The 25,560-nt window shown below is 42.3% G+C and overlaps 1 long non-coding RNA gene across 1 annotated transcript; it reads left to right on the top strand.

Moving 5' to 3' along the window:
- Positions 1-22,107, top strand: LOC117511678. Its single transcript, XR_004561037.1, has 3 exons — positions 1-12; positions 14,173-14,181; positions 21,932-22,107. It is a non-coding gene; the product is annotated as an uncharacterized LOC117511678 (long non-coding RNA).
- The last annotated feature ends 3,453 nt before the right edge of the window (positions 22,108-25,560 follow it).

Here is a 25,560-nt window from a genome sequence, read left to right as displayed (position 1 = left end):
GATGTCTGATGAGTAAATCTGCAATGTGATGCTGGCCAGAGATAATCAAGGCTATCTTTTCACTCTGATCAAGACTTCAATGGTGTAGGCATCTTCCGACTCTCAGAAAGCCATGTGTATCAATGAAAGGATCCAGATTTCTGAGAATACTCGTTTTTGGTATCTTCTCTTGTTTTCGTATACACTTTATCTCTTGGCTGTGAACTTCCTGTTGTACTGTGTGAATACTTGTGGCTGAAGCCTGACTGGATTCCTTGACAGTCAATTCTTCCTTGCACTAACGCCAGCACTTACATACACTATTTTCTCGTTGGGATTTCTTGCAGTGATGAGCAATGTGGACAAGGCTGGTCAATGCATAAGTCAGTAACTTCCAAGTAGACAACTTCATAAATGTTTGGAACCTAGCTGCTTGCATGAGGTTGTAGTACTTAAGGTAGACACCAGAGGCCTAATGTTTGGACTCTGGCTTGAACAGGAATTTGGGTCCACTCAGCCAGTTGGTGTCTTTCAGGTGGCCAACAGGGACAGAATGTGTTGGGTGGCCTGCAGGGTTCTGGTCTGGTGGCACATAATGCCATTGGTCTGGACAGGAGGATCTTCGGATGCGTAACACCTGGTTGCTGATGTAAACATAAGAGCATCTGGTCTCATTACAAATATAGCCCAGGACCACTTTACTGTCTGAGAAGTAGGTAACAGCATCCAGCAGAAGGTCTAGTTCTGCTGAGATCAGGTCTGCTAACTCAATGAGTGTTGCTGCACAAAATTCAAGTCTTGGCACTGTGTGCTCAGGGCGAGGGGCTAGCTTGGCTTTACCTTTGACAAATCCAATCTGGTTATTTCCACCTGCATCTATGACTTTTAGGTAGGACACTGCAGCAATAGCGTGAAGTGACACTTCACAGAAGACACACAATTCTCTTCTGATAGCTGCTGATGGTGATCTGTGTAGAGTCTAAGAACGGTAAGTTCAGACATCTTTGACAAACGAACCCCCCATGATGTCCAAGCATTGTTCATTGCTTGAGGTATTGGAGCATCCCAGTCACCATTGTCAGCAGAAAGTTCTCGCAAAATAGCCTTGCCTTGGATTGTCACCGGTGCAGCAAATCCAAGCGGGGTCATAGAGGCTGTTGATTGTAGACGAAACAAGGCTTTATCTCATTAGAGACACTGAAGCGGAAACAGTCTGTTTGGGGGTTCCAATTGAGTCTGAGGCTACACTGCATCAGTAACATATCTGCATCAAAGTCCAAGTTTATGAGATCACTTGCATAATCGTTGGATGTAAAGGTATCCATGAACTCTGTTTGTTGCAATCTTATGGAGTCTTAGATTCAATTTGGAGAGAACTTCCTGTGTCTTCTTTAGCAGACTGACAGCAGCTTCAACCATAGGCAGGGACTTCTGACTATTATCTACATAGAAGCCACACATTACAAATCATTTCACATCAGGGTCAACATGAAACTTGATGATTTGAACAGGCCGATACAAGCCATGTATTGCTACTGCAGGTGAGGGGTTGTTACCGAAGACATGGACCCTCATGAGACAATCCACAGTGGCTTTGGATAGGCCATTGTCTTGGAACCAAAGAAAATGTAGGAAGTTCCTGTCCTCTTCCCTAACCAAGAAAGAGCAGAACTCTTAGCATCATAGTGGAGTAGAGTGGAGAAAGACATTGTTTCACCAAAACAGATCCAATCTAGGCTTGCATCTCAGATGTACCTTCTGGCAATTTGCAGCTAAACATTCAGGTCTTAAGAAAATCCTCCTCTATACCTCTTTATTATGAAGCTGCATAACTGGTGATACAAAATGCAAATTTAGCACTGTGTGCAATTTCTCCAATCACAGCCACATAAGCTTATAACTTCTTCTCAGTTGTCTGGGTGTCTTGGTGGCTTTCCTCACTCTTCTTCTTGCACAATCACTCAGTTTTTGAGAACTGTCTACTCCATGCAGATTTACCACAGAGATAAGATAAGACTTTACTGATCTCACAATGAAGAAATTCAGTTGTTACATCAGCTCTTAATAAACACACAAGATGAGTGCAAATAGAAAGGAAACGTGCGTCAGGCAGCGTGTGCAAAGATAAAATAATAGAAATAATACTTAACAATACAATAAAAAGAAAATGAAGTATATATATATATATATATATATATATATATATATATAAACAAGTTGTTATTGCACATGCTTTGTAGACATTAATATTGCACATGATTTGGAGACATACGAGGTCTATTAGAAAAGAAACCGACAGTTTTATTTTTTTTTAAAAACTACATGGATTTGAATCACGTGTGATTACATCAGCCAAGCTTGAACCCTCGTGCGCATGCGAGAGTTTTTTCACGCCTGTCGGTGACGTCATTCGCCTGTGAGCACGCCTTGTGGAAGGAGTGGTCCAGCCCCCTCGTCGGATTTTCATTGTCTGAGAAATTTCTGAGAGACTGGCGCTGTGCTTCATCAAACTTTTTTCAAGAACTGTGAGGCACATCCGAGTGGAGACCATTCGAGAAATTCAGCTGGTTTTTGGTGTAAATTTTAATGGCTGATGAGAGATTTTGGATTGTTTCTATCACTGTAAGGACTTCCCACGGAGCGGGACATCGCGCAGCGCTCCGAAGCAACGTCGTCATCCTGTTTCAAGCTGAAAACCTCCAAATTTAAGCCTCTGTTGACCCAGAACGTCGTGAGAGAACAAAGAACTTTCAGAAGAGGTCGGAATCAGCAGTTTATCCGGACATTCCACTGTTAAAAGAGATTTTTTTAATGAAAGACGTGCGGACGAATTGGCGGCGCGGCGCACCCGCCACAGGAAAAACATCTCCGTGTTGATAACCATTTGTAAAATCCAGGCGGCTTTTGGTGGCTTTCAGTTGAGTGAGTATCTGAGAAATTGTTTAACAGTAGGGCATGTTCCAACTTGTCCTTAAGGCTTCCAATGGAGGTGTTTTTCCTGTGGCGGGCGCGCCGCGCCGGCTGCGAGCCAACGCCGCCAATCCGTCCGCACGTCTTTCATTAAAAAAAATCTCCTTTAACAGTGGAATGTCCGGATAAACTGCTGATTCCGACCTCTTCTGAAAGTTCTCTGTTCTCTCATGACGTCCTGGGTCAACAGAGGCTTAAATTTGGAGGTTTTCAGCTTGAAACAGGATGACGACGTCGCCTCGGAGCGCTGCGCGACGTCCCGCTCCGTGGGAAGTCCTTACAGTGATAGAAACAATCCAAAATCTCTCATTAGCCGTTAAAATTTTCACCGAAAACCAGCTGAATTTCTCGAATAGTGTCCACTCGGATGTGCCTCACAGTTTTTGAAAAAATTTTGATCAAGCACAGCGCCAGTCTCTCAGCAACTTCTCAGACAAAGAAATTCCGATGAGGGGGCTGGACCACTCCTTCCACAAGACGTGCTCACAGGCGAATGACGTCACCGACAGGCGTGAAAAATCTCTTGCATGCCCACGAGGGTTCAAGCTTGGCTGATGTAATCACACGTTATTCAAATCCATATGGTTTTTTAAAAAAATAATAAGGTCGGATACTTTTCTCACAGACCTCGCATTATTACAATTTGTTATTTCGCAGTGTTATTGTATTTGTATTTCTTCGTAACTGATGTAAATAAAGTCCAAGACATATTCAGTATCAGCTTTACCATCAGAGCCTCGTCCACAACGACCTCAAAAGACTCCAAGCTGTCATTGATGTTAAAGGGGGAAATATACGGTATTAAGAAGAGGAGTATGTAAACTTTTTAAATGCATGAGAGACATGAGGTACCTCGGTGCTTGTGTCATGTTGTCATGGAGCTATGGACGTGAACTCTTGAAAGGCAATGGTGCTACCCAACTACTGTCTGAGTCTTTACTTAGTCCGTCATTCATTATTTCCATGAATATGGCATCCTAAATGGAAGGAGCCACCTGATTTTCATCCTTGGTTTGCCTGAGCACAGTGCATCCCAAGTTGTCGGCTTCACCGGATATGTTTGGGGGTGACTGGTGACCTGAATATCACTGAATTTCTCTTTAACATGGAATGTGTGAAATGTGTGTGTGAATGTGTGAAGATTTAGCTGGCTGTCATAGTTTATAGAACAAGTATACCGAGGACAGCACACTTGGTATGTCATTGAAGCTCATGTCTTCCTGTTTTGTTTGAATATACTGTATATAACCGCTCAAATGACTTCAGAACAGGTGACGTTAGGGCCACAGGTGTGTAGTCATTAAGTGTGTTGGGGTTCTTCTTCTTGGGCACAGGGACCAGACATAAGGGTTTCCACCACTCAGGAACAACCATCTGGCTCAGGCTCAAGTTAAAAAAAAAAAAATATATATATATATATATACACATATATATATATATATATATATACACACACACATATACAAAACCCCAATTCCAATGAAGTTGGGATGTTGTGTAAAATGTAAATAAAAACAGAATACAATGATTTGCAAATCCTCTTCAACCTATATTCAATTGAATACACCACAAAGACAAGATATTTAATGTTCAAACTGATAAACTTTATTGTTCTTGTGCAAATATTTGCTCATTTTGAAATGGATGACTGCAACATGTTTCAAAAAAGCTGGGACAGTGTTTACCACTGTGTTACATCACCTTTCCTTCTAACAACACTCAATAAGCATTTGGGAACTGAGGACACTAACTGTTGAAGCATTGGAGGTGGAATTCATTCCCATTCTTGCTTGATGTACGACTTCAGTTGTTCAACAGTCCGGGGTCTCTGTTGTTGTATTTTCCGCTTCATAATGTGCCACACATTTTCGATGGGTGACAGGTCTGGACTGCAGGAAGGCCAGTCTAGTACCGCACTCTTTTACTATGAAGCCACGTTGTTGTAACATGTGCAGAATGTTGCTTGACATTGTCTTGCAGAAAAAGACGTTGCTTGGATGGCAGCATGTCAATCAATCAATCAATCAATTTTTTTTATATAGCGCCAAATCACAACAAACAGTTGCCCCAAGGCGCTTTATATTGTAAGGCAAGGCCATACAATAATTATGTAAAACCCCAACGGTCAAAACGACCCCCTGTGAGCAAGCACTTGGCTACAGTGGGAAGGAAAAACTCCCTTTTAACAGGAAGAAACCTCCAGCAGAACCAGGCTCAGGGAGGGGCAGTCTTCTGCTGGGACTGGATGGGGCATGTGCTGCTCCAAAACCTGGATGTACCTTTCAGCATTCATGGTGTCATCACAGATGTGTAAGTTGCCATGCCATGGGCACTAACACACCCCCATACCATCACAGATGCTGGCTTTTGAATTTTGCGCTGGTAACAATCTGGATGGTGTTTTTCCTCTTTTGTCTGGAGGACACAACGTCCGTGATTTCCAAAAACAATTTGAAATGTGGACTCATCAGACCACAGCACACTTTTACACTTTGCATCTGTCCATTTCAAGTGAGCTCAGTCCCAGAGAAGGCGGCGGCGTTTTTGGATATTGCTGATGTATGGCTTTGGCTTTGCACGGTAGAGTTTTAACTTGCACTTGTAGATGTAGCGACGAACTGTGTTAACTGAGAATGGTTTTCTTAAGTGTTCTTGAGCCCATGCGGTAAGATCCTTTACACGATGATGTCAGTTTTTAATGCAGTGCCACCCTGAGGGATCGGAGGTCATGGGCATTCATTGCTGGTTTTCGGCCTTGCTGTTACGTGTAGAAAATTCTCCAGATTCTCTGAATTTTCTGATTATATTATGTACTGTATATTATGTACTGTCCCAGCTTTTTTGAAATGTGTTGCAGCCATCCATTTTAAAATGAGCTAATATTTGCACAAAAACAATAAAGTTTATCAGTTTGAACATTAAATAACTCAGCCACATGGGGTGTGCAGCCAGTACATTCTGAGTGCCGGTCCCAAGCCCGGATAAATGAGGACGCTTGCATCAGGAAGGGCATCCGGCGTAAAACAAGCCAACCCAACTATGCAGACTAAGAATCGAATTTCCATACCGGATCGCTGCGGCCCAGGATAACAACATTCCCCACCGGTGCTGTTGCCCAACAGGGTGCCGGTGGAAATTGGGCTACTGCTGGGTGAAGACGGTGAAGAAGAGGAGAATGTTTCCACAAACAGCGGGAGAAGAAGAAAACTAGAAGGGTGGAAATGAGAGTGGGGACTTGTGTTGGTAGTATGACTGGTAAAGGGAGAGAGCTGGCTGATATGATGTAGAGGAGAAAGGTAGACATATTGTGTGTGCAAGAGACCAAGTGGAAGGGAAGTAAGAGCAGGAGCATTGGCGGTGGGTACAAGTTGTTGTACCATGGTGAGGACAGGAAGAGAAATGGTGTTGGGTCATTTTAAAGGAAGAGTATGTTAAAAGTGTGTTGGAGGTCAAGCGAGTGTCTGACAGGGTGATGAGTGTGAAGTTGGAAATTGAAGGGGTGATGATGAATATCTTCAGTGCATATGCCCCACAGGTAGGTTGTGAGATGAAGGAGTAAGAAGATTTCTGGAGTGTGTTAGATGAGGTGGTGGAGACTGTGCCCAAGCATGAAAGAGTGGTGATAGGAGCAGACTTCAATGGGCATGTTGGTGAAGGGAACAGAGGTGATGAGGAAGTAATGGGTAGATATGGCATCAAGGATAGGAATGGGGAAGGACAGATGGTAGTTGATTTTGCAAAAAGGATGGAAATGGCTGTGGTGAAAACCTACTTTCAGAAAATGGAGGAGCACAGGGTAACATATAAGAGTGGAGGAAGGTGCACACAAGTGGACTACATTCTTTATTGGGAGATGCAAGCTAAAAGAAATCAGAGACTGTAAGGTGTGACAGGAGAGAGTGTCGGTAGACAGCATAGGATGGTTGTTTGTAGGATGACTTTAGAGGTAAAGAAGAAGAAGAGAGTGAGAACTCAACAGAGGATCAGATGATGGAAGCTGAAGGAGGAAGACTGTTGTGTGAAATTTAGTGAGCAGGTGAGAGAAGCACTGGTTGGAGGGGAAGCAATTTTGGACAGCTGGAAAAGTACTGCAGATGTGGTGAGGGAGACAGGTAGGACAGTACTGGGTATGACATCTGGACAGTGGAAGGAAGACAAGGAGACTTGGTGGTGGATTGAAGAGGTCCAGGAAAGCATAAGGAGAAAGACGTTGGCAAAAAAACTTTTGGGATAGTCGGAGAGATGAAGAAAGTAGACAGGAGTACAATGAGATGTGGTGTAAGGTGAAAAGAGAAGTGGCAAAAGCGAAGGAAAAGGCATATTGCGAGCTGTACAAGAAGTTGAATAGTAAGGAAGGAGAAAAGCACTTGTACCGATTGGCCAGACAAAGGGACAGAGCTGGAAAGGATGTGCAGCAGGTTAGGGTGGTAAAAGATGCACATGGTAATGTGCTGACAAGTGAGTGTGTGCTGAGAAGGTGGATGGAATATTTCGAAGAGTTGATGAATAAAGAAAATGAGCAAGAGAAAAGGCTGGATGATGTGGTGAGAGTAAATCAGGAAGTACAAGAGATTAGTAAGGAAGAAGTGAGGGCCGCTATGAAGAGGATGAAGAGTGGAAAGGCAGTTGGTCCAGATGACATTCCAGTGGAGGCATGGAAATGTCTAGGAGAGATGGCAGTAGAGTTTCTAACAAGATTGTTTAATATACTCAACAAAAATATAAACGCAACACTTTTGGTTTTGCTCCCATTTTGTATGAGATGAACTCAAAGATCTAAAACTTTTTCCACATACACAATATCACCATTTCCCTCAAATATTGTTCACAAACCAGTCTAAATCTGTGATAGTGAGCACTTCTCCTTTGCTGAGATAATCCATCCCACCTTACAGGTGTGCCATATCAAGATGCTGATTAGACGCCATGATTAGTGCACAGGTGTGCCTTAGACTGCCCACAATAAAAGGCCACTCTGAAAGGTGCAGTTTTATCACACAGCACAATGCCACAGATGTCGCAAGATTTGAGGGAGCGTGTAATTGGCATGCTGACAGCAGGAATGTCAACCAGAGCTGTTGTTCGTGTATTGAATGTTCATTTCTCTACCATAAGCCGTCTCCAAAGGCGTTTCAGAGAATTTGGCAGTACATCCAACCAGCCTCACAACCGCAGACCACGTGTAACCACACCATCCCAGGACCACCACATCCAGCATATTCATCTCCAAGATCATCTGAGACCAGCCACTCGGACAGCTGCTGAAACAATCGGTTTGCATAACCAAAGAATTTCTGCACAAACTGTCAGAAACCGTCTCAGGGAAGCTCATCTGCATGCTCGTAGTCCTCATCGGGGTCTCAACCTGACTCCAGTTCGTCGTCGTAACCGACCTGAGTGGGCAAATGCTCACATTCGCTGGCGTTTGGCACATTGGAGAGGTGTTCTCTTCACAGATGAATCCCGGTTCACACTGTCCAGGGCAGATGGCAGACAGTGTGAGTGGCGTCGTGTGGGTGAGCGGTTTTCTGATGTCAATGTTGTGAATCGAGTGGCCCAAGGTGGTGGTGGGGTTATGGTATGGGCAGGCATCTGTTATGGACGAAGAACACAGGTGCATTTTATTGATGGCATTTTGAATGCACAGAGATACCGTGACGAGATCCTGAGGCCTACTGTTGTGCCATACATCCAAGAACATCACCTCTTGTTGCAGCAGGATAATGCACGGCTCCATGTTGCAACTTCGCACAGCCATTGAAGAGGAGTGGACCAACATTCCACAGGCCACAATTGACAACCTGATCAACTCTATGTGAAGGAGATATGTTGCACTGCATGAGGCAATTGGTGGTCACACCAGATACTGACTGGTATCCCCCCCCAATAAAACAAAACTGCACCTTTCAGAGTGGCCTTGTGGACAGTCTAAGGCACACCTGTGCATTAATCATGGTGACTAATCAGCATCTTGATATGGCACACCTGTGAGGTGGGATGGATTATCTCAGCAAAGGAGAAGTGCTCACTATCACAGATTTAGACTGGTTTGTGAACAATATTTGAGGGAAATGGTGATATTGTGTATGTGGAAAAAGTTTTAGATCTTTGAGTTCATCTCATACAAAATGGGAGCAAAACCAAAAGTGTTGCGTTTATATTTTTGTTAAGTGTAAAATCTTGGAAAGTGAGAGGATCCCTGAGGAGTGGAGACGAGTGTGCTGGTTCCTATTTTCAAGAACAAGGGTGATGTGCAGAGCTGCAGTAACTACAGAGGCATAAAACTGATCAGCCACAGCATGAAGTTATGGGAAAGAGTAGTAGAAGCTAGGCTTAGAAAACAGGTGAAGATGTGTGAGCAGCAATATGGTTTCATGCTGAGAAAGAGCACTACAGATGCAATGTTTGCTCTGAGAATACTGTTGGAGAAGTACAGTGAAGGCCAGAAAGAGTTACATCGTGTGTTTGTGGACTTAGAAAAAGCTTATGATAGGGTGCCAAGAGAAGAGCTGTGGTATTGTATGAGGAAGTCTGGAGTGGCAGAGAAGTATGTTAGGGTAGTGCAGGACATGTACAAGAGTAGTGTGACAGCGGTGAGATACGCAGTCGGAATGACAGACTCATTCAAGGTGGAGGTGGGATTACACCAAGGATCAGCTCTGAGTCCTTTCTTGTTTGTAGTGATGATGAACAAGTTGATGGATGAGATCAGACAGGAGTCCCCATGGACAATGATGTTTGCAGATGACATTGTGATCTGTAGTGAGAGTAGAGAGCAAGTTGAGTCTAGTCTGGAGAGGTGCAGATATGCTTTGGAGAGAAGGGGAATGAAAGTCAGTAGAAGCAAGACTGAGTACATGTGTGTGAATGGGAAGAAGCCTAGTGGAATAGTGCAGTTACAAGGAGTAGAAGTGGTGAAAGTACAACCCCTGGCAAAAATTATGGAATCACCGGCCTTGGAGGATGTTCATTCAGTAGAAAAAAAGCAGATCACAGACATGACACAAAACTAAAGTCATTTCAAATCAAATCAAATCAATTTTATTTATATAGCGCCAAATCACAACAAACAGTTGCCCCAAGGCGCTTTATTTTGTAAGGCAAAGCCATACAATAATTACGGAAAAACCCCAACGGTCAAAACGACCCCCTGTGAGCAAGCACTTGGCGACAGTGGGAAGGAAAAACTCCCTTTTAACAGGAAGAAACCTCCAGCAGAACCAGGCTCAGGGAGGGGCAGTCTTCTGCTGGGACTGGTTGAGGCTGAAGGAGAGAACCAGGAAAAAGACATGCTGTGGAGGGGAGCAGAGAACCCTCCAGCAGTCTAAGTCTATAGCAGCATAACTAAGGGATGGTTCAGGGTCACCTGATCCAGCCCTAACTATAAGCTTTAGCAAAAAGGAAAGTTTTAAGCCTAATCTTAAAAGTAGAGAGGGTGTCTGTCTCCCTGATCCGAATTGGGAGCTGGTTCCAGAGGAGAGGAGCCTGAAAGCTGAAGGCTCTGCCTCCCATTCTACTCTTACAAAACATGGAACTACAAGTAAGCCTGCAGTCTGAGAGCGAAGCGCTCTATTGGGGTGATATGGTACTATGAGGTCCCTAAGATAAGATGGGACCTGATTATTCAAAACCTTATAAGTAAGAAGAAGAATTTTAAATTCTATTCTAGAATTAACAGGAAGCCAATGAAGAGAGGCCAATATGGGTGACATATGCTCTCTCCTTCTAGTCCCTGTCAGTACTCTAGCTGCAGCATTTTGAATTAACTGAAGGCTTTTCAGGGAACTTTTAGGACAACCTGATAATAATGAATTACAATAGTCCAGCCTAGAGGAAATAAATGCATGAATTAGTTTTTCAGCATCACTCTGAGACAAGACCTTTCTAATTTTAGAGATATTGCGCAAATGCAAAAAAAAAAGCAGTCCTACATATTTGTTTAATATGCGCATTGAATGACATATCCTGATCAAAAATGACTCCAAGATTTCTCACAGTATTACTAGAGGTCAGGGTAATGCCATCCAGAGTAAGGAACTGGTTAGACACCATGTTTCTAAGATTTGGGGGGCCAAGTACAATAACTTCAGTTTTCTTCAAATGGCAACTTTCTGGCTTTAAGAAACACTATAAGAAATCAGGAAACAAAATTGTGGCAGTCAGTAACGGTTACTTTTTTAGACCAAGCAGAGGGAAAAAAAATATGGACTCACTCAATTCTGAGGAAAAAATTATGGAATCATGAAAAACAAAAGAACGCTCCAACACATCACTAGTATTTTGTTGCACCACCTCTGGCTTTTATAACAGCTTGCAGTCTCTGAGGCATGGACTTAATGAGTGACAAACAGTACTCTTCATCAATCTGGCTCCAACTTTCTCTGATTGCTGTTGCCAGATCAGCTTTGCAGGTTGGAGCCTTGTCATGGACCATTTTCTTCAACTTCCACCAAAGATTTTCAATTGGATTAAGATCCGGATTATTTGCAGGCCATGACATTGACCCTATGTGTCTTTTTGCAAGGAATGTTTTCACAGTTTTTGCTCTATGGCAAGATGCATTATCATCTTGAAAAATGATTTCATCATCCCCAAACATCCTTTCAATTGATGGGATAAGAAAAGTGCCCAAAATATCAACGTAAACTTGTGCATTTATTGATGATGTAATGACAGCCATCTCCCCAGTGCCTTTACCTGACATGCAGCCCCATATCATCAATGACTGTGGAAATGTACATGTTCTCTTCAGGCAATCATCTTTATAAATCTCATTGGAACGGCACCAAACAAAAGTTCCAGCATCATCACCTTGCCCAATGCAGATTCGAGATTCATCACTGAATATGACTTTCATCCAGTCATCCACAGTCCATGATGGCTTTCGTTTAGCTTTTCTATATGTAAATCCCATTTCCTTTAGGCGGTTTCTTACAGTTCAGTCACAGACATTGACTCCAGTTTCCTCCCATTCGTTCCTCATTTGTTTTGTTGTGCATTTTCGATTTTTGAGATATATTGCTTTAAGTTTTCTGTCTTGACGCTTTGATGTCTTCCTTGGTCTACCAGTATGTTTGCCTTTAACAACCTTCCCATGTTGTTTGTATTTGGTCCAGAGTTTAGACACAGCTGACTGTGAACAATCAATATCTTTTGCAACATTGCATGATGATTTACCCTCTTTTAAGAGTTTGATAATCCTCTCCTTTGTTTCAATTGACATCTCTCGTGTTGGAGCCATGATACATGTCAGTCCACTTGGTGCAACAGCTCTCCAAGGTGTGATCACTCCTTTTTAGATGCAGACTAACGAGCAGATCTGATTTGATGCAGGTGTTAGTTTTGGGGATGAAAATTTACAGGGTGATTCCATAATTTATTCCTCAGAATTGAGTGAGTCCATATTTTTTTTTCCCTCTGCTTGGTCTAAAAAAGTAACCGTTACTGCCTGCCACAATTTTTTCCTGATTTCTTATAGTGTTTCTTAAAGGCAGAAATTTGCCGTTTGAAATGACTTTAGTTTTGTGTCATGTCTATGATCTGCTTTTTTTCTACAAAATTAAACAACTGAATGAACATCCTCCAAGGCCGGTGATTCCATAATTTTTGCCAGGGGTTGTAGATGAGTTTAAATATTTGGGGTCAACTGTTCAAAGTAATGGAGAGTGTGGTAGAGAGGTGAAGAAGAGAGTGCAGGCAGGGTGGAGTGGGTGGAGAAAGATGGCAGGAGTGATTTGTGACCATAGAATATCAGCAAGAGTGAAGGGGAAAGTTACAAGACAGTCGTGAGACCAGCTATGTTGTACGGCTTAGAGACGGTGGCACTAACAAAAAGACAGGAGAAAGAGCTGGAGGTGGCAGAGCTGAACATGTTGAGATTCTCTTTGGGAGTGACAAGAATGGACAAGATTAGGAATGAACATATCAGGGGGACAGCTCAGGTGTGACGGTTTGGAGACAAAGTCAGAGAGGCGAGATTGAGGTGGTTTGGACATGTGCAGAGGAGGGACCCAGGGTATATAGGGAGAAGGATGCTGAGGATGGAGCCACCAGGCAGGATGAGAAGAGGGAAGCCAAAGAGGAGGTTTATGGATGTGCAGAGGGAGGACATGCAGGTGGTTGGTGTGACAGAGGAAAATACAGAAGACAGGGTGAGATGGAAACGATTGATCTGCTGTGGCGACCCCTAACGGGAACGGCCGAAAGACAAAGAAGAAGTTTGAACATTAAATATCTCGTCTTTGTGGTGTATTCAGTTGGATATAGGTTGAAGAGGATTTGCAAATCATTGTATTCTGTCTTTATTTACATTTCACACAATGTCCCAACTTGGGGTTGTATATAAAATTTCATTTTATTAGATATTCAAATAATACAAAATTGGTTCATTCATATTTTTTAAAAAAAAACTTTTTATAATATGTTTTTAAAAATCTGGAATGACATTAATGCTGACCATGACTGCAGATATGCACAACATGATCAGCTTGAGTGAACGTGCACGCTTATATACTGAACTGTGGTGACATCTGCATTTATATTTTGCATTTTTTTTTCTCCTTGTGTTCATTCAACAACATGAACTGTTCAGGACATTCAGCCCAGTTTAAAGATTCCAGTTTGCACAACTTTTTTTGTAAACCTGCAGGGCTGCATTTTCTGTTTTTGTTCGACTCGTTGACGCTCATATGGGCTTCCTGAATGGGTTATCTTCAGGCTTGTTCCCACAGGAGCTGATGACTCAAAAAGATTTCAAAGATGCATGATGAGAATGCAAATCTTTGTGGTCTGAAACGACTTAATTTTATGTGATTTATCCTGCAGACCATAATCAAACTTCAAAGAAAACCAAATGGTTCAAATATAGAACAAAGAGGGATTCCAGAAATTGGCAACACATACATTTCTCTCATCTGCACCTTGCACAGATTAGAAGCTTTTGGGTCCAGAGTCAAAGGTTTTCCTCAGCACGCAACCACTCAGGTGTCTGCACGTCCAGATACAGTTTGCAAATAAAACAAAGTGCTCATGAAGCCGAATGAGAATACAAAATACAGTATGGATCCAGATACTGTTGGGGACATAGGTTTACATACACCTTGGTTCAAAACAATCACGTTCAATTAACTCCAGTGTCTATTTCCCTTCATCATAAACTTTTTTCAAAAAAATATTACAAAATAGATTTATTTATATTTTTATTCAACATGCCAAATTTGTAAGGGGTCAAAGGTTTACATACACCATGTTAACTGGCTCTTTAAAGATTGCCGAAGGGGCTGCAAGAATCCAGAAATTAATTTAATTACCTTTAAAAGCTATCTAATGAGTAATTGGCATAATTAGAAGTTTACTTGGACACCTGTGGGGTATATTTAAAGGTCAGTCTGACAACCAGAACCAAACATTTGAATTTTTCATCTCCACAAGTCAATTTCCAACCATGAGCAGCCGTATAATCTACTGTGCAAATATGTTGAAATCAAAAGAATACAGCCCAAATCAACTCCCAGAAATGAAGGCACTATTAATCTAAAGGTTACCAGAACCTGAGGGTCACAAATAAGAAGTTAGACACTAGTGGGATAAGCTAGAAGTAACAACATCTACCTTTTGGAGAGTGATTTATTACCATCCATCTAAAATCAACATTATCCTATTGGGCAAGTCCAAGTCAATGGGATTTTATGTTTCTAGACCCCTGAGGGCTACAAAGCTAAATCACAAGCCTTTTTATGTCAGTTATGTACAAAGGAGGAATGATTTCCTCCTGATGGAGTGATCTCCAAAAGGTGGATGATGTCACATTTCTGTTTGATGCCTCAAAGGCTGTCATCAGTTCATTAGTTGTGGTCCTGAGCTTCTGCTGGATCTTTAACTATGATGCTGTGTTAAATCTGCAGTCTAAAGGACTGGAAAGCTCATCACCTGTCTGATGTCAGTCTGCTCAAACTGTGGTGATCAAACCAAGTCATCTATGGAATGAATATTGTCTACTCCATGTGTCTCCTTGTCTGAAGGTGAGCAATGGACAGAGTGGAATAATGATGACGAGTTCAGGCTTGTCTGGGAAAAACAATGAATTGGTTCAAGTGTTTTCTCCCCTTGTCAAGGTGCAACTGTCACATATTGTAGACTGTGCAGTGGCATATCAATCAATCAATCAATCAATTTTATTTATATAGCGCCAAATCACAACAAACAGTTGCCCCAAGGCGCTTTATATTGTAAGGCAATGCCATACAGGGAGGGGCAGTCTTCTGCTGGGACTGGTTGGGGCTGAGGGAGAGAACCAGGAAAAAGACATGTTGTGGAGGGGAGCAGAGATCAATCACTAATGATTAAATGCAGAGTGGTGCATACAGAGCAAAAAGAGAAAGAAACACTCAGTGCATCATGGGAACCCCACAGCAGTCTAAGTCTATAGCAGCATAACTAAGGGATGGTTCAGGGTCACCTGATCCAGCCCTAACTATAAGCTTTAGCAAAAAGGAAAGTTTTAAGCCTAATCTTAAAAGTAGAGAGGGTGTCTGTCTCCCTGATCTGAATTGGGAGCTGGTTCCACAGGAGAGGAGCCTGAAAGCTGAAGGCTCTGCCTCCCATTCTACTCTTACAAACCCTAGGAACTACAAGTAAGCCTGCAGTCTGAGAGCGAAGCGCTCTATTGGGGTGATATGGTACTATGAGGTCCCTAAGATAAGATGGGACCTGATTATTCAAAACCTTATAAGTAAGATGAAGAATTTTAAATTGGAGATTGGCCTATAATTAGCTAAGATAGCTGGGTCAAGTGATGGCTTTTTAAGTAATGGATTAATTACTGCCACCTTAAAAGCCTGTGGTACATAGCCAACTAATAAAGATAGATTGATCATATTTAAGATCGAAGCATTAAATAATGGTAGGGCTTCCTTGAGCAGCCTGGTAGGAATGGGGTCTAATAGACATGTTGATGGTTTGGATGAAGTAACTAATGAAAATAACTCAGACAGAACAATCTGAGAGAAAGAGTCTAACCAAATACCGGCATCACTGAAAGCAGCCAACGATAACGATACATCTTTGGGATGGTTATGAGTAATTTTTTCTCTAATAGTTAAAATTTTATTAGCAAAGAAAGTCATGAAGTCATTACTAGTTAAAGTTAAAGGAATACTCGGCTCAATAGAGCTCTGACTCTTTGTCAGCCTGGCTACAGTGTTGAAAAGAAACCTAGGGTTGTTCTTATTTTCTTCAATTAGTGATGAGTAGTAAGATGTCCTAGCTTTACGGAGGGCTTTTTTATAGAGCATATCAAAGTAAAACTCAGAAGGATTTGTTTTTGGTTCAACCAAAAATGCTGTACCTTTGAAATGGGTCAAAATAAAGAATTAGGGGCTATCTGGATATTAATTTGGAACATTCACATGAGAGAATCACTTCAGCTTGAATCATTCATTCATTTTCTGCTGTTTATCTGGGTCTGGCATCCGGGTCACTGTGGCAGTCCCCAAAGCAGCTCATCCCACACTTCCCTAACCTCAGTCAAGTTGTCTAACTCTTCTTGGGGATCTTGAGATGTTCCCAAGCAAGTGAGGAAATATATAGCGTGCCCTGGGACTTGTTTGGTTGGACGTATTGGAAGATGTCCCTATGGAGACAACAGGAGGCATCCTCTCCAGATGCCTAAACCACCTCAGCTTGACTTCTTTTGTTATGAAAAAGCAGCACAGCGGCTCTACTCCAAGCCTCTCCCGGATATCTGAGCTTCTCACCCTGTCCTTGAATGTAAATAAGCCCAGATACCAGCTTGAATCATATAACAAAATATCAAAGGACTAATATTTTACATACACAAAAAAAAAACCTTTCATTTGAAGGAAACTGACAGGCCTCACCTCCCAGGATACATAATGTGAGATTGTTGTTTTTAACCTAACTGTCTCCAAATAATTAAAAACAAACGCAGTTAACCATGAACAGTCAATTTTCATTTTCTTGTAGCTTTTGTCTCAGACCTTGATAGACTATTTTGGTTGGTCTTGTTGTCCTTATTTGTCATCTCACATCCTGTATGTGTTCAGTTTAAAGGATGATACTATGCAGAACAGATTTTGTATGTGCACTTTTGCAGTTAAACATCCTCACAATTGCACAATTCTTAGACAGACTGTGCAGCAAAAATTCTCCTGCAATAATCAAAATTTAGACATGAATTACTCATTACCCATCTTTGATACAAACACACACACACACACATATATATATATATATATATATATATATATATATATATATATATATATATATATATATATATATATATATATAAAACAAGATTTGAACTCCTGCATAATCTGTGAGACCTCGACTAATTGCTGGAATGTGCTTTTTTCAGCAGGAGAGTTGACAAGGAATATAGCAGCAGCTTTTCATTTAACGCAAAAGACATAAGTTACATTGTAGATACCTGAAAATGGTTTATTAAGATGCATAACCTGAGTGTCTGAGGGATTTCTGGCTACGATGTCAATATTTAATTTAAGACACCCAGTGAGCCTTTTAAATCACTGGCCATTGTAACACTAGGAATCACTTAAGACTACGCCGTTATAAGCGTGACATCAACAAATAAATGAACTTTCTAATGCAGCTGCTTTCATGAAAGATTAACAATAATAAACAAACAATGGTTTACCACATTTAAATTATGACCTGTGAGTGTAATGAAACCCTGTCAAATTCAGCTCGACATCTTTCAGTCTCCCACAGTGTGCAGAGGCACTTATCCCTCTCATAAAAACAGAAGAGCTTCCCTGCAGACCTGAGGCTATTCGAAGAACAATGATGCGTTTAGGCACATGCACAGACTGCTGCTACTGGAACACGATAACAGCATGAGATACAGCTCAAGAGATTTCATATTTAGGCTAATGAAGAACTGGTATTATGATGATGGTGATGCTTCTTCTCCGGGAACCATCACCTTATCACGGTGGAGAGGTGTGTGTGTGTGTGTGTGTGTGTGTGTGTGTGTGCGCGTGCCTGTCTTCTTTTTAAGAAAATCCTCCTCTGTACCACTTCATCATGAAGCTGTATAACTAATGGTACAAAATGCAAAATTTGCAATGTGCACACTTTCTCCAATCACAGCCACATGAGCCTATAAGTTCTTCTGGGTTGTCTGGGTGTCTTTCTGTTGTCATTATGATTTAAAAATTGTAAACAAAGTTGTTTGACAATAAATGGTTTCACCCAGCCACTAACCATTAGTGAAAAAAAGTTTTTTGTGTTATAATTCATATTCTCTGAAAAATGGCCAATCCCCCCCCCCCCCCCCCAAAAAAAAATTGCCAGGGTATGTAAACTTTTGAGCACAGCTGTACAAAACAGGAGAGAGCAAAGCGAATAATGTGAGCAAAGTGACAAACATAAAGGAACCAGCAAATACTTAAATACCAACTCAAATTGATTAACAAATGGAGGACAGGTGTGTGACAGGGTCAAAAGGTCAAGTGACAACTAACAGCAAAAGGTGATCAGAAACTAAAGACATCTAAAGTTAAGTAGAACCAAAACAGATCCAAAAATGACATAATACAAAAATAAACATAGAACTCCAAAAAAAGAACGAAGTAGAACAGTGCAAAAAACTGGCAGGAAGACAATAAATATGGCCCTGTGATTAACGTTTTTTTTTTCTGTAGCTATCTTGCATTGCACACTATGTAACAAATTTTTATTTTTGTTTTGTTCCTGGGTACACAGTGTGTTTTCTAACCTGTTATGCCTTAAATAAATAGAAAATAGCTGTTATTCCACAGAAACTTTGCTTCTGTGATCAGGACAATGATATTTTGAAATTTGTCTGTTTTCAAGAATATTCTCGATTCGCCTTCACTACTGCTGAGTAGTCTTCTAGAATATTCTTTAACTGCCAGAACTGCCCAGAATTTTCTAGAAGTTTCCAGAATTATCTAGAAATTTCAAGAAATTTTTAGAACTTTCTAGAACGTAAAAAAAAAAAAAAAATCAAAGTTTGTGCTGAATGTCGTCATTTTTCCATGGACTTTAGACATAAGCAGTTGAAATATAACACTTAGAAGCCAGGAACAAAAATTGTGTTACATAGTGTTATTTATGCAACCATTTTTGTTACTCTTATTTTATTTTTTCATATATTATTATTTTTATAATATATTTATTTTAATATTAGGTATTATAACTCTTATTGATGTGTGTGTGTGCATAGTATTGAAGTTGTTGATTGTTTTCATAAGGCATGTGTGTGTGGAATATGTTAAAAATCCAATAAAAATATTCAAAAAATAAAACTGGCAGGGACACTAAAAGAGGAGGTGTGGACACTGTGATAGCTGAAAAAAGGAGCAACAATTTCCCATTTTGACAGCGCATCAGCGTGCTACTTTGTTTTGCCTCTTTATTTCTCCTTTCTCTTTTATTTCACACAATTCATAGAGCTTTTATACAGCTCAAACCTGCCTATTAACAACAACGGGCTCCAACAGGAAAACATTACAGATTTAGTATTTTGTCACATGCCTGACAGGAACAAGCATTAGGGCCCCTTCACACATAGTACGAATAAGTATAAATCAATGCAAATCACGGAGGAATAGCTTGTATGAGCGAACCACAAAAACCCTGAGCCGACGGGCAGGCGTGCACGATCCCGCTGCGACAGTGTCGTGTGAGCAGGAACACAGTGCGTGCAGCTGGGATGTGGTGCACCACATCGTGCCACTGATGCAGAGAAAAATAAAATAAAAACCAGCTGTAAAATTAGTGAATATCACTGGGTTGATATAAATAATACATAAAAGGGGGCGCAATATGTCAAATGGTTCTGGGGCACGCCGCTCACAGGACACGCGTGTCCTGTCAGACAGACATGACATTCAGATCGCCTGCTGCATGTCCACATGAACTGACGGACTGTTCCAGCTGGAACAGCCTGTCAGTGTGCGCCCTCTCCAGCCCGTTGCAAAAGAGATATATGTCTTTATGTATTTCCACGTGAGGACAGCAGGCACAGACACGCGCCTCACGGGGAAATGTTGCAAGTTCATGTCCTTCAAAACACGGGATGTGTTCTCCAGCTGGGACCTCCAGGAGCACAGATCACAACAGCGCTGTGAACAGACACACCCCCTTGTCCATTCACAGCTCACACCAACGTGTCTCTGTGTTATGTGGTCATTCATTTTCGTTATTTGTTATGTAATTGTGTATGTAAGTATTGCCATAATTATTTATTTAACTGTCCTGGCGGTAGTTTCTGTGTTTGTAATGTGTGCACTGAGCTGTCACCCAGCTGTCAGTGTGCTGTGATCAGCTTACAGGCACCTGTGCTGTGTGCGCTCAGACCTCCCTGTCCGGTCCCCATGTGATCAGAGCTGTCCATACATACATACATGTCAGCATGTTATGCAAGTTTCCCCTCCCCCCGACACATGCCACATGTCGGGGGAGCCGGGGGTCAGCGCAACACATGCACTGCGTGTGTTATCTAAGACAAATTTCACATACAGCTCAACAGTGATCTTCTGCAGACTGTTTTCTTCATAATAGTGCGAATGGCCACACGTTTTGTAAGTGCCCAAGAGCGGTGTTAGATGTTCCAGGTGCGTGTCACCTGGAATTTGGTCAACACCTGCCGCGAGAGGGCTCGAATGGGCTCTCACAGCCACACGCTGTCTTTCAGTCGCTGGTGTGCACAAATAGTTGTAGCAACAGGTGTACGACGCGTTGGAGACAGCTACGAATTTACACATATTGCTTATGATTCCTGCTTCATGTGCACTTCATGCGCAATTTGACCACATTCGTACTATGAGTGAAGGAGCCCCTAAAGAGGCCAAGAGACTTTGATATGTACTTCACACATGCCAAGGTGTCACCAGAAGAGGAATCAGCTTTATATGCATAGCAGGGATGCACATTGCCAAGACAGCATTATATGTATAGAATACACATTGCTCACCCAGTCAGGGTGTGTGACATGAAACAGCTTTGTATGCATAGAATACACATTGCAGAGACAAGAAAACTCAGTATGCACACCTCTGTATGGTGAATTATGTCCACATCATGCATTAATTGTTGAATGTCTGCTACATGCACCCACCCACCCACACACACACACGCCTCCCCAGAATTCACCATAACGATAATAATAAATGTTATGCCATGGTCCAGTGGAGCCTCACATCCAGGCTGCATGCAATTGCATTTCAGAGCTCAGACATAAACTGTGAGTCCCTGTCGGAAGGGAGGTCGAATCGGGTGACCAAGGTGCCGATGGCATGAAGGTTGCCTCACCTGGGGGCAACGCAGATGTGTGAAAGGTGTGGATGAGGGCAGTCGTGGCAGTGTGGGCAGGGATGAGTGCCGCAGCAGCTATGCCAATGAATGCCCAGGCCATCACAGCCATTGTTGCAGCTGTCAACGGAACAGCCTCCTGTCACTGGGTAGAAATATATCCACCATTGTAGGGAGGTGTGTGAAGCCCAGGGAGGAGGGCAGGGGGCCCGCAAGGCCCACGTCAACGTGATCGAATCTGTGGTCAAGGACAGGGAAAAGAGCAAGGGGAGCTTTGGCGTGGCAGTGGATCTTGGAGCACTGACACTCGCCACAGGGGGTCTGCCCAGACTCTGACGTCCTTCCATGCGACATAGTAATATATATGTGTGTGTGTGCGCAGACAGACAGACGGACGGACGGACAGACAGACAGATAGATTTTTATTGATCCCTTGGGAAGCCTCCCTCAGGGAATCTGAGGTTCCAGCAGCATTGTATAGCAGCACACAGGGTAAGAAGCACACAGTGTCAAAAGTGAAAGTAAAAAAGAAAAACAATAGAAATACACAATACAATACAATAAATACCAGACATACTGATCAATACTGGTTTACTGACTACTACTGTTCCTCTCATTCCCGTCCTCTGTCATCCTGTTACTCCTCCTCCCCCTGATTGAGGACTTTTTCAGTCTGTTGGTCCTGCACTTGGGAAGGAGCAGCCTGTGGCTGAAGACGCTCCTCTGGTTGTTGATGACGGTGTGTAGAGGGTGACTGGCATCGTCCATAATGTCCAGTAGTTTGTCCAGTGTTCTTTTCTCTGCTACCGTCACCAGAGAGTCCAACTTCATGCCAACCACGGAGTCAGTCCGCTTGATCAGTTTGTCTAGTCTGCATGTGTCTTTCTTGGATGTGCTGCCCCCCAGCACACCACAGTGTAAAAGATGACGCTGCCTACTACGGACTGGTAGAACATCCGCAGGAGTTTCCTGTAGATGTTAAATGGCCCCAGCCTCTTCAGGAAGTACAACCTGCTCTGTCCCATCCTGTACAGGTGGTTGTGTGGGTTGTCCAGTCCAGTTGTACGTGTAGGAATCCACAGCCTCCACCTCAACTCCCTTGATCAGAACTGGTCATGGACTTGGTCTGAACTTCCCAAAGTCAATGACCAGTTCCTTTGTCTTCGAGGTGTTGCGCTGTAGATTTGTGTGGCACCAGACAGCAAAGTCCTTCACTGGGCTCCTGTCCTCCTTCTCTGTCATCCCTGATGCATCCAACAGTGGCTGTGTCATCTGTGAACGTCTGGCTGTGACAGAGCTCCGAGATGTAAAAAACGTCAGAGGTGTACAGGGTGAAGAGAAGATGGGCCAGCACCATGCCCTGGGGTGCTCCAGTGCGGCTGATCACAGTGTCAGATGTGGTGTCCCTCAGCCTAACATACTGTGGCCTGTCGGTGAGGTAGCTGGAGATCCAAGTGACCAGGCAGCAGTCTGTGACTGCCATTAAGTTATATCAAAAAGACATAAACACATTTGTGGACCCGTAGCACTTGTGTGAAGAAAAAGTTGGTTAAGTTTCAAACTAGATGCAAACACACAATCAGGGAAGTCCAGTCAGGGTGCATGCGCTGATGCTGTGTGTGGTCACTTCCACTGTACCATGGAGCTGGATGGATCGTGGATTGATGATGGACTGGGAGCAGATGGGGTTGTTAGTCAGTGAGACAAACCGTTTCTTCTCAGACAAATGTACTAAATCGGGGGGGTTCCTTTACATTCTGGTTGTTCAACAGTTAGAGCCTCTTCACACATATTGCACAGAGAGGTAAAGCCAGTGGTGGGCACAGCTAACCAAAAAGTTAGCTTCAATAACCATTAATCCGATAACTGAAAAGTTATCTTTTATGACGATAAACCGATAAACTGCTAAAAAAAAATGTATCTTTATTACAGATAACCGATAACTTTTAGTATTGATTTGGACGCAGCCACATCAGATTACACTGTCGGCTTCTGATAAACCATTTTCACTGGGCTTCTGGGTAAAGTCAAGGATCACAAACACAAAAAGAACACACAAAAAATGAATTAATAAAAAAATAAAACCCCAAACACTGTCATCATCTTTTAAAAGCAGTAAAACACAATATTAGAAGTCACAGTTTATCTCGGTATTAGATACACTGTCATTTACAAACTAAAAGCTGCTGCTTTTTTCACACGCTTTGAACCTTGCGGCTTAAACAACCGAAATACGTCCATTAATGTATTGATTGGCAGAGTAAAATACACGTAGTAAATATAAAATCTTACCTGTTAGTTTCAGTGGGGTTCATTAAATTCTGAAGAAATAATCCACATAAAGTGTCCTGATTATCCAACATGGTGTCTAAGAAACGTCCCTCTGTAACATAGCTGCACCATGAGAACTCCTCTCTCCCACCGAGTCTTGGCGATTAAATTATGCCGTCAGCCACAAAGAAATAAAATAATGTTAAAAAAAAGTTTGTTTTGTTTCTGGGTCAAGCGGATGGTAACACTCACTGTAACATCCAAAGTGAACCTGAACTACACCACCCACAATGCTCCCTGCATCGACCGGCCAATCACATTTTGCGCTTAATGATGATGTCATCAGCAAGCGACAGCTACAAACACAGAACAGACTGACTAAAATGTTTGATTTTAAGGGTTTACAAACGTTTTTGACCATTAAACAATGCTCAATGTAAATTGGTCCGCTGATGGTTTTGAAAGCTATCTGAAAAGCTAATCTGCTAGCAAAAACATTAGCTTAATTATTGGTTATTGGATTAGCTGAACTGTGCCCACCACTGGGTAAGAATCATGGCAAAACAGCCCAAATGAGTGAACCCCGAAAACATCAAGCCGACGTCAGGAGGGACACATTGGGGGGAGGTGAGTGTCTAGTGTTTAAGGTGTTGGGCTTGAGACCAGAAGATCCTCGGTTCAAATCCCAGCCTGACTGGAAAATCACTAAGGGCCCTTGGGCAAGGTCTTTAATCCCCTATTGCTCCCGGTGTGTCGTAAGCGCCTTGTATGGCAGCACCCTCACATTGGGGTGAATGTGAGGCATTATTTGTAAAGAGCTTTGAGCGTCTGATGCAGATGGAAAAGTGCTATATAAATGCAGTCCATTTATGGTCGGACAGGTGTGCACGATACAGCGGCGACAGCTTCGTGCACGAACACAGTGCAAGCAGCTGGAGCGTGTGGTACCACATCGCTCTGCTGCTGTGGAGAAAAAAAAAATCAGAAGCACACACCATGAAAAACACGACACACGCGCGATACACATGCACATCGCATGTGTTGAGGAGGGAGCCGACACTGGCACGCCACATGTGTGTTGCTTGGCAGTGCCACAGTTAGCCAAATTTCACAGCCAGCTTGAAAGTGGTTGTCTGCTCACTATTTTTGTGCTGACTGCGTGAATCCCCACATTTCCTAAGTGCTCCATGAGTGGTATTGGATGGAATTTGGCCGACACCTGCCGAGAGGGGGATCGAATGGGCTCTGACAGGGCACTCTCTCTCTTTTGGCAGCTAGTGTGCGTGAATGGTTGTGGGGACAGGCGTACGAGGCGTACAAGTCGGCACCGATTTCTCACAAATGGCATGCAGTTCATGCTTTGTGTGCTAGTCGGCTTCAATCGTGTTATTCTAAAACTCAAATAACGTGGTCACACCTCTGCACAGTCCTCTCTTTTTTGGTGCATTAGTGAATACCACCTGTGCACTCCCTTGTCTGATGGATAATAATTCTCACAGAGAAAAACATTTCCTGGTTACACATACTAATTCTGTAATGTTGACATAGTGACACAGTTTCATATTGGAAGTATGCAAGATTTTCTTCTTTATTCTTTTTAATTGCTTTCTTACAGTTAAGTATATGATTATAGTTACATTGATGGCAGTCAGAGGATTTGGTGACATTTCACATGCTTTTATATGATGTGAAAAGCAAATATTCCCATGTGTGTTGCTACATAAACATTAAGGAATCATAGATTTTTCAGTCCAAGTGTTAAACATCAACATTTTCATACCTTTCTTAACTTGATAACCAACAGCAGAAAAATCAGATAGTTTTGTCTGTTTGCTTTCACACTCCAGAGTTTTCATATGAAATGATTCTACTCTTGTGTATAAATGATTAACCTGCCGCTTCCTGTTCACATGGATGAAGCATATTTGTGCAAATGTGGTTACTATGTGTGTTGGCGTAGAACTCTGAAGGAATGTGTTGCACTTTTTTTTAAATTGAATGCATAAATTCAGGAACTCC

This window comes from Thalassophryne amazonica, chromosome 6 (assembly GCF_902500255.1).
Source record: "Thalassophryne amazonica chromosome 6, fThaAma1.1, whole genome shotgun sequence".
Taxonomy (NCBI): Eukaryota; Metazoa; Chordata; class Actinopteri; order Batrachoidiformes; family Batrachoididae; genus Thalassophryne; species Thalassophryne amazonica.
The sequence above is the reverse complement of the archived record's forward strand: the minus strand, read 5'-3'. Positions and strand labels throughout refer to the sequence as shown.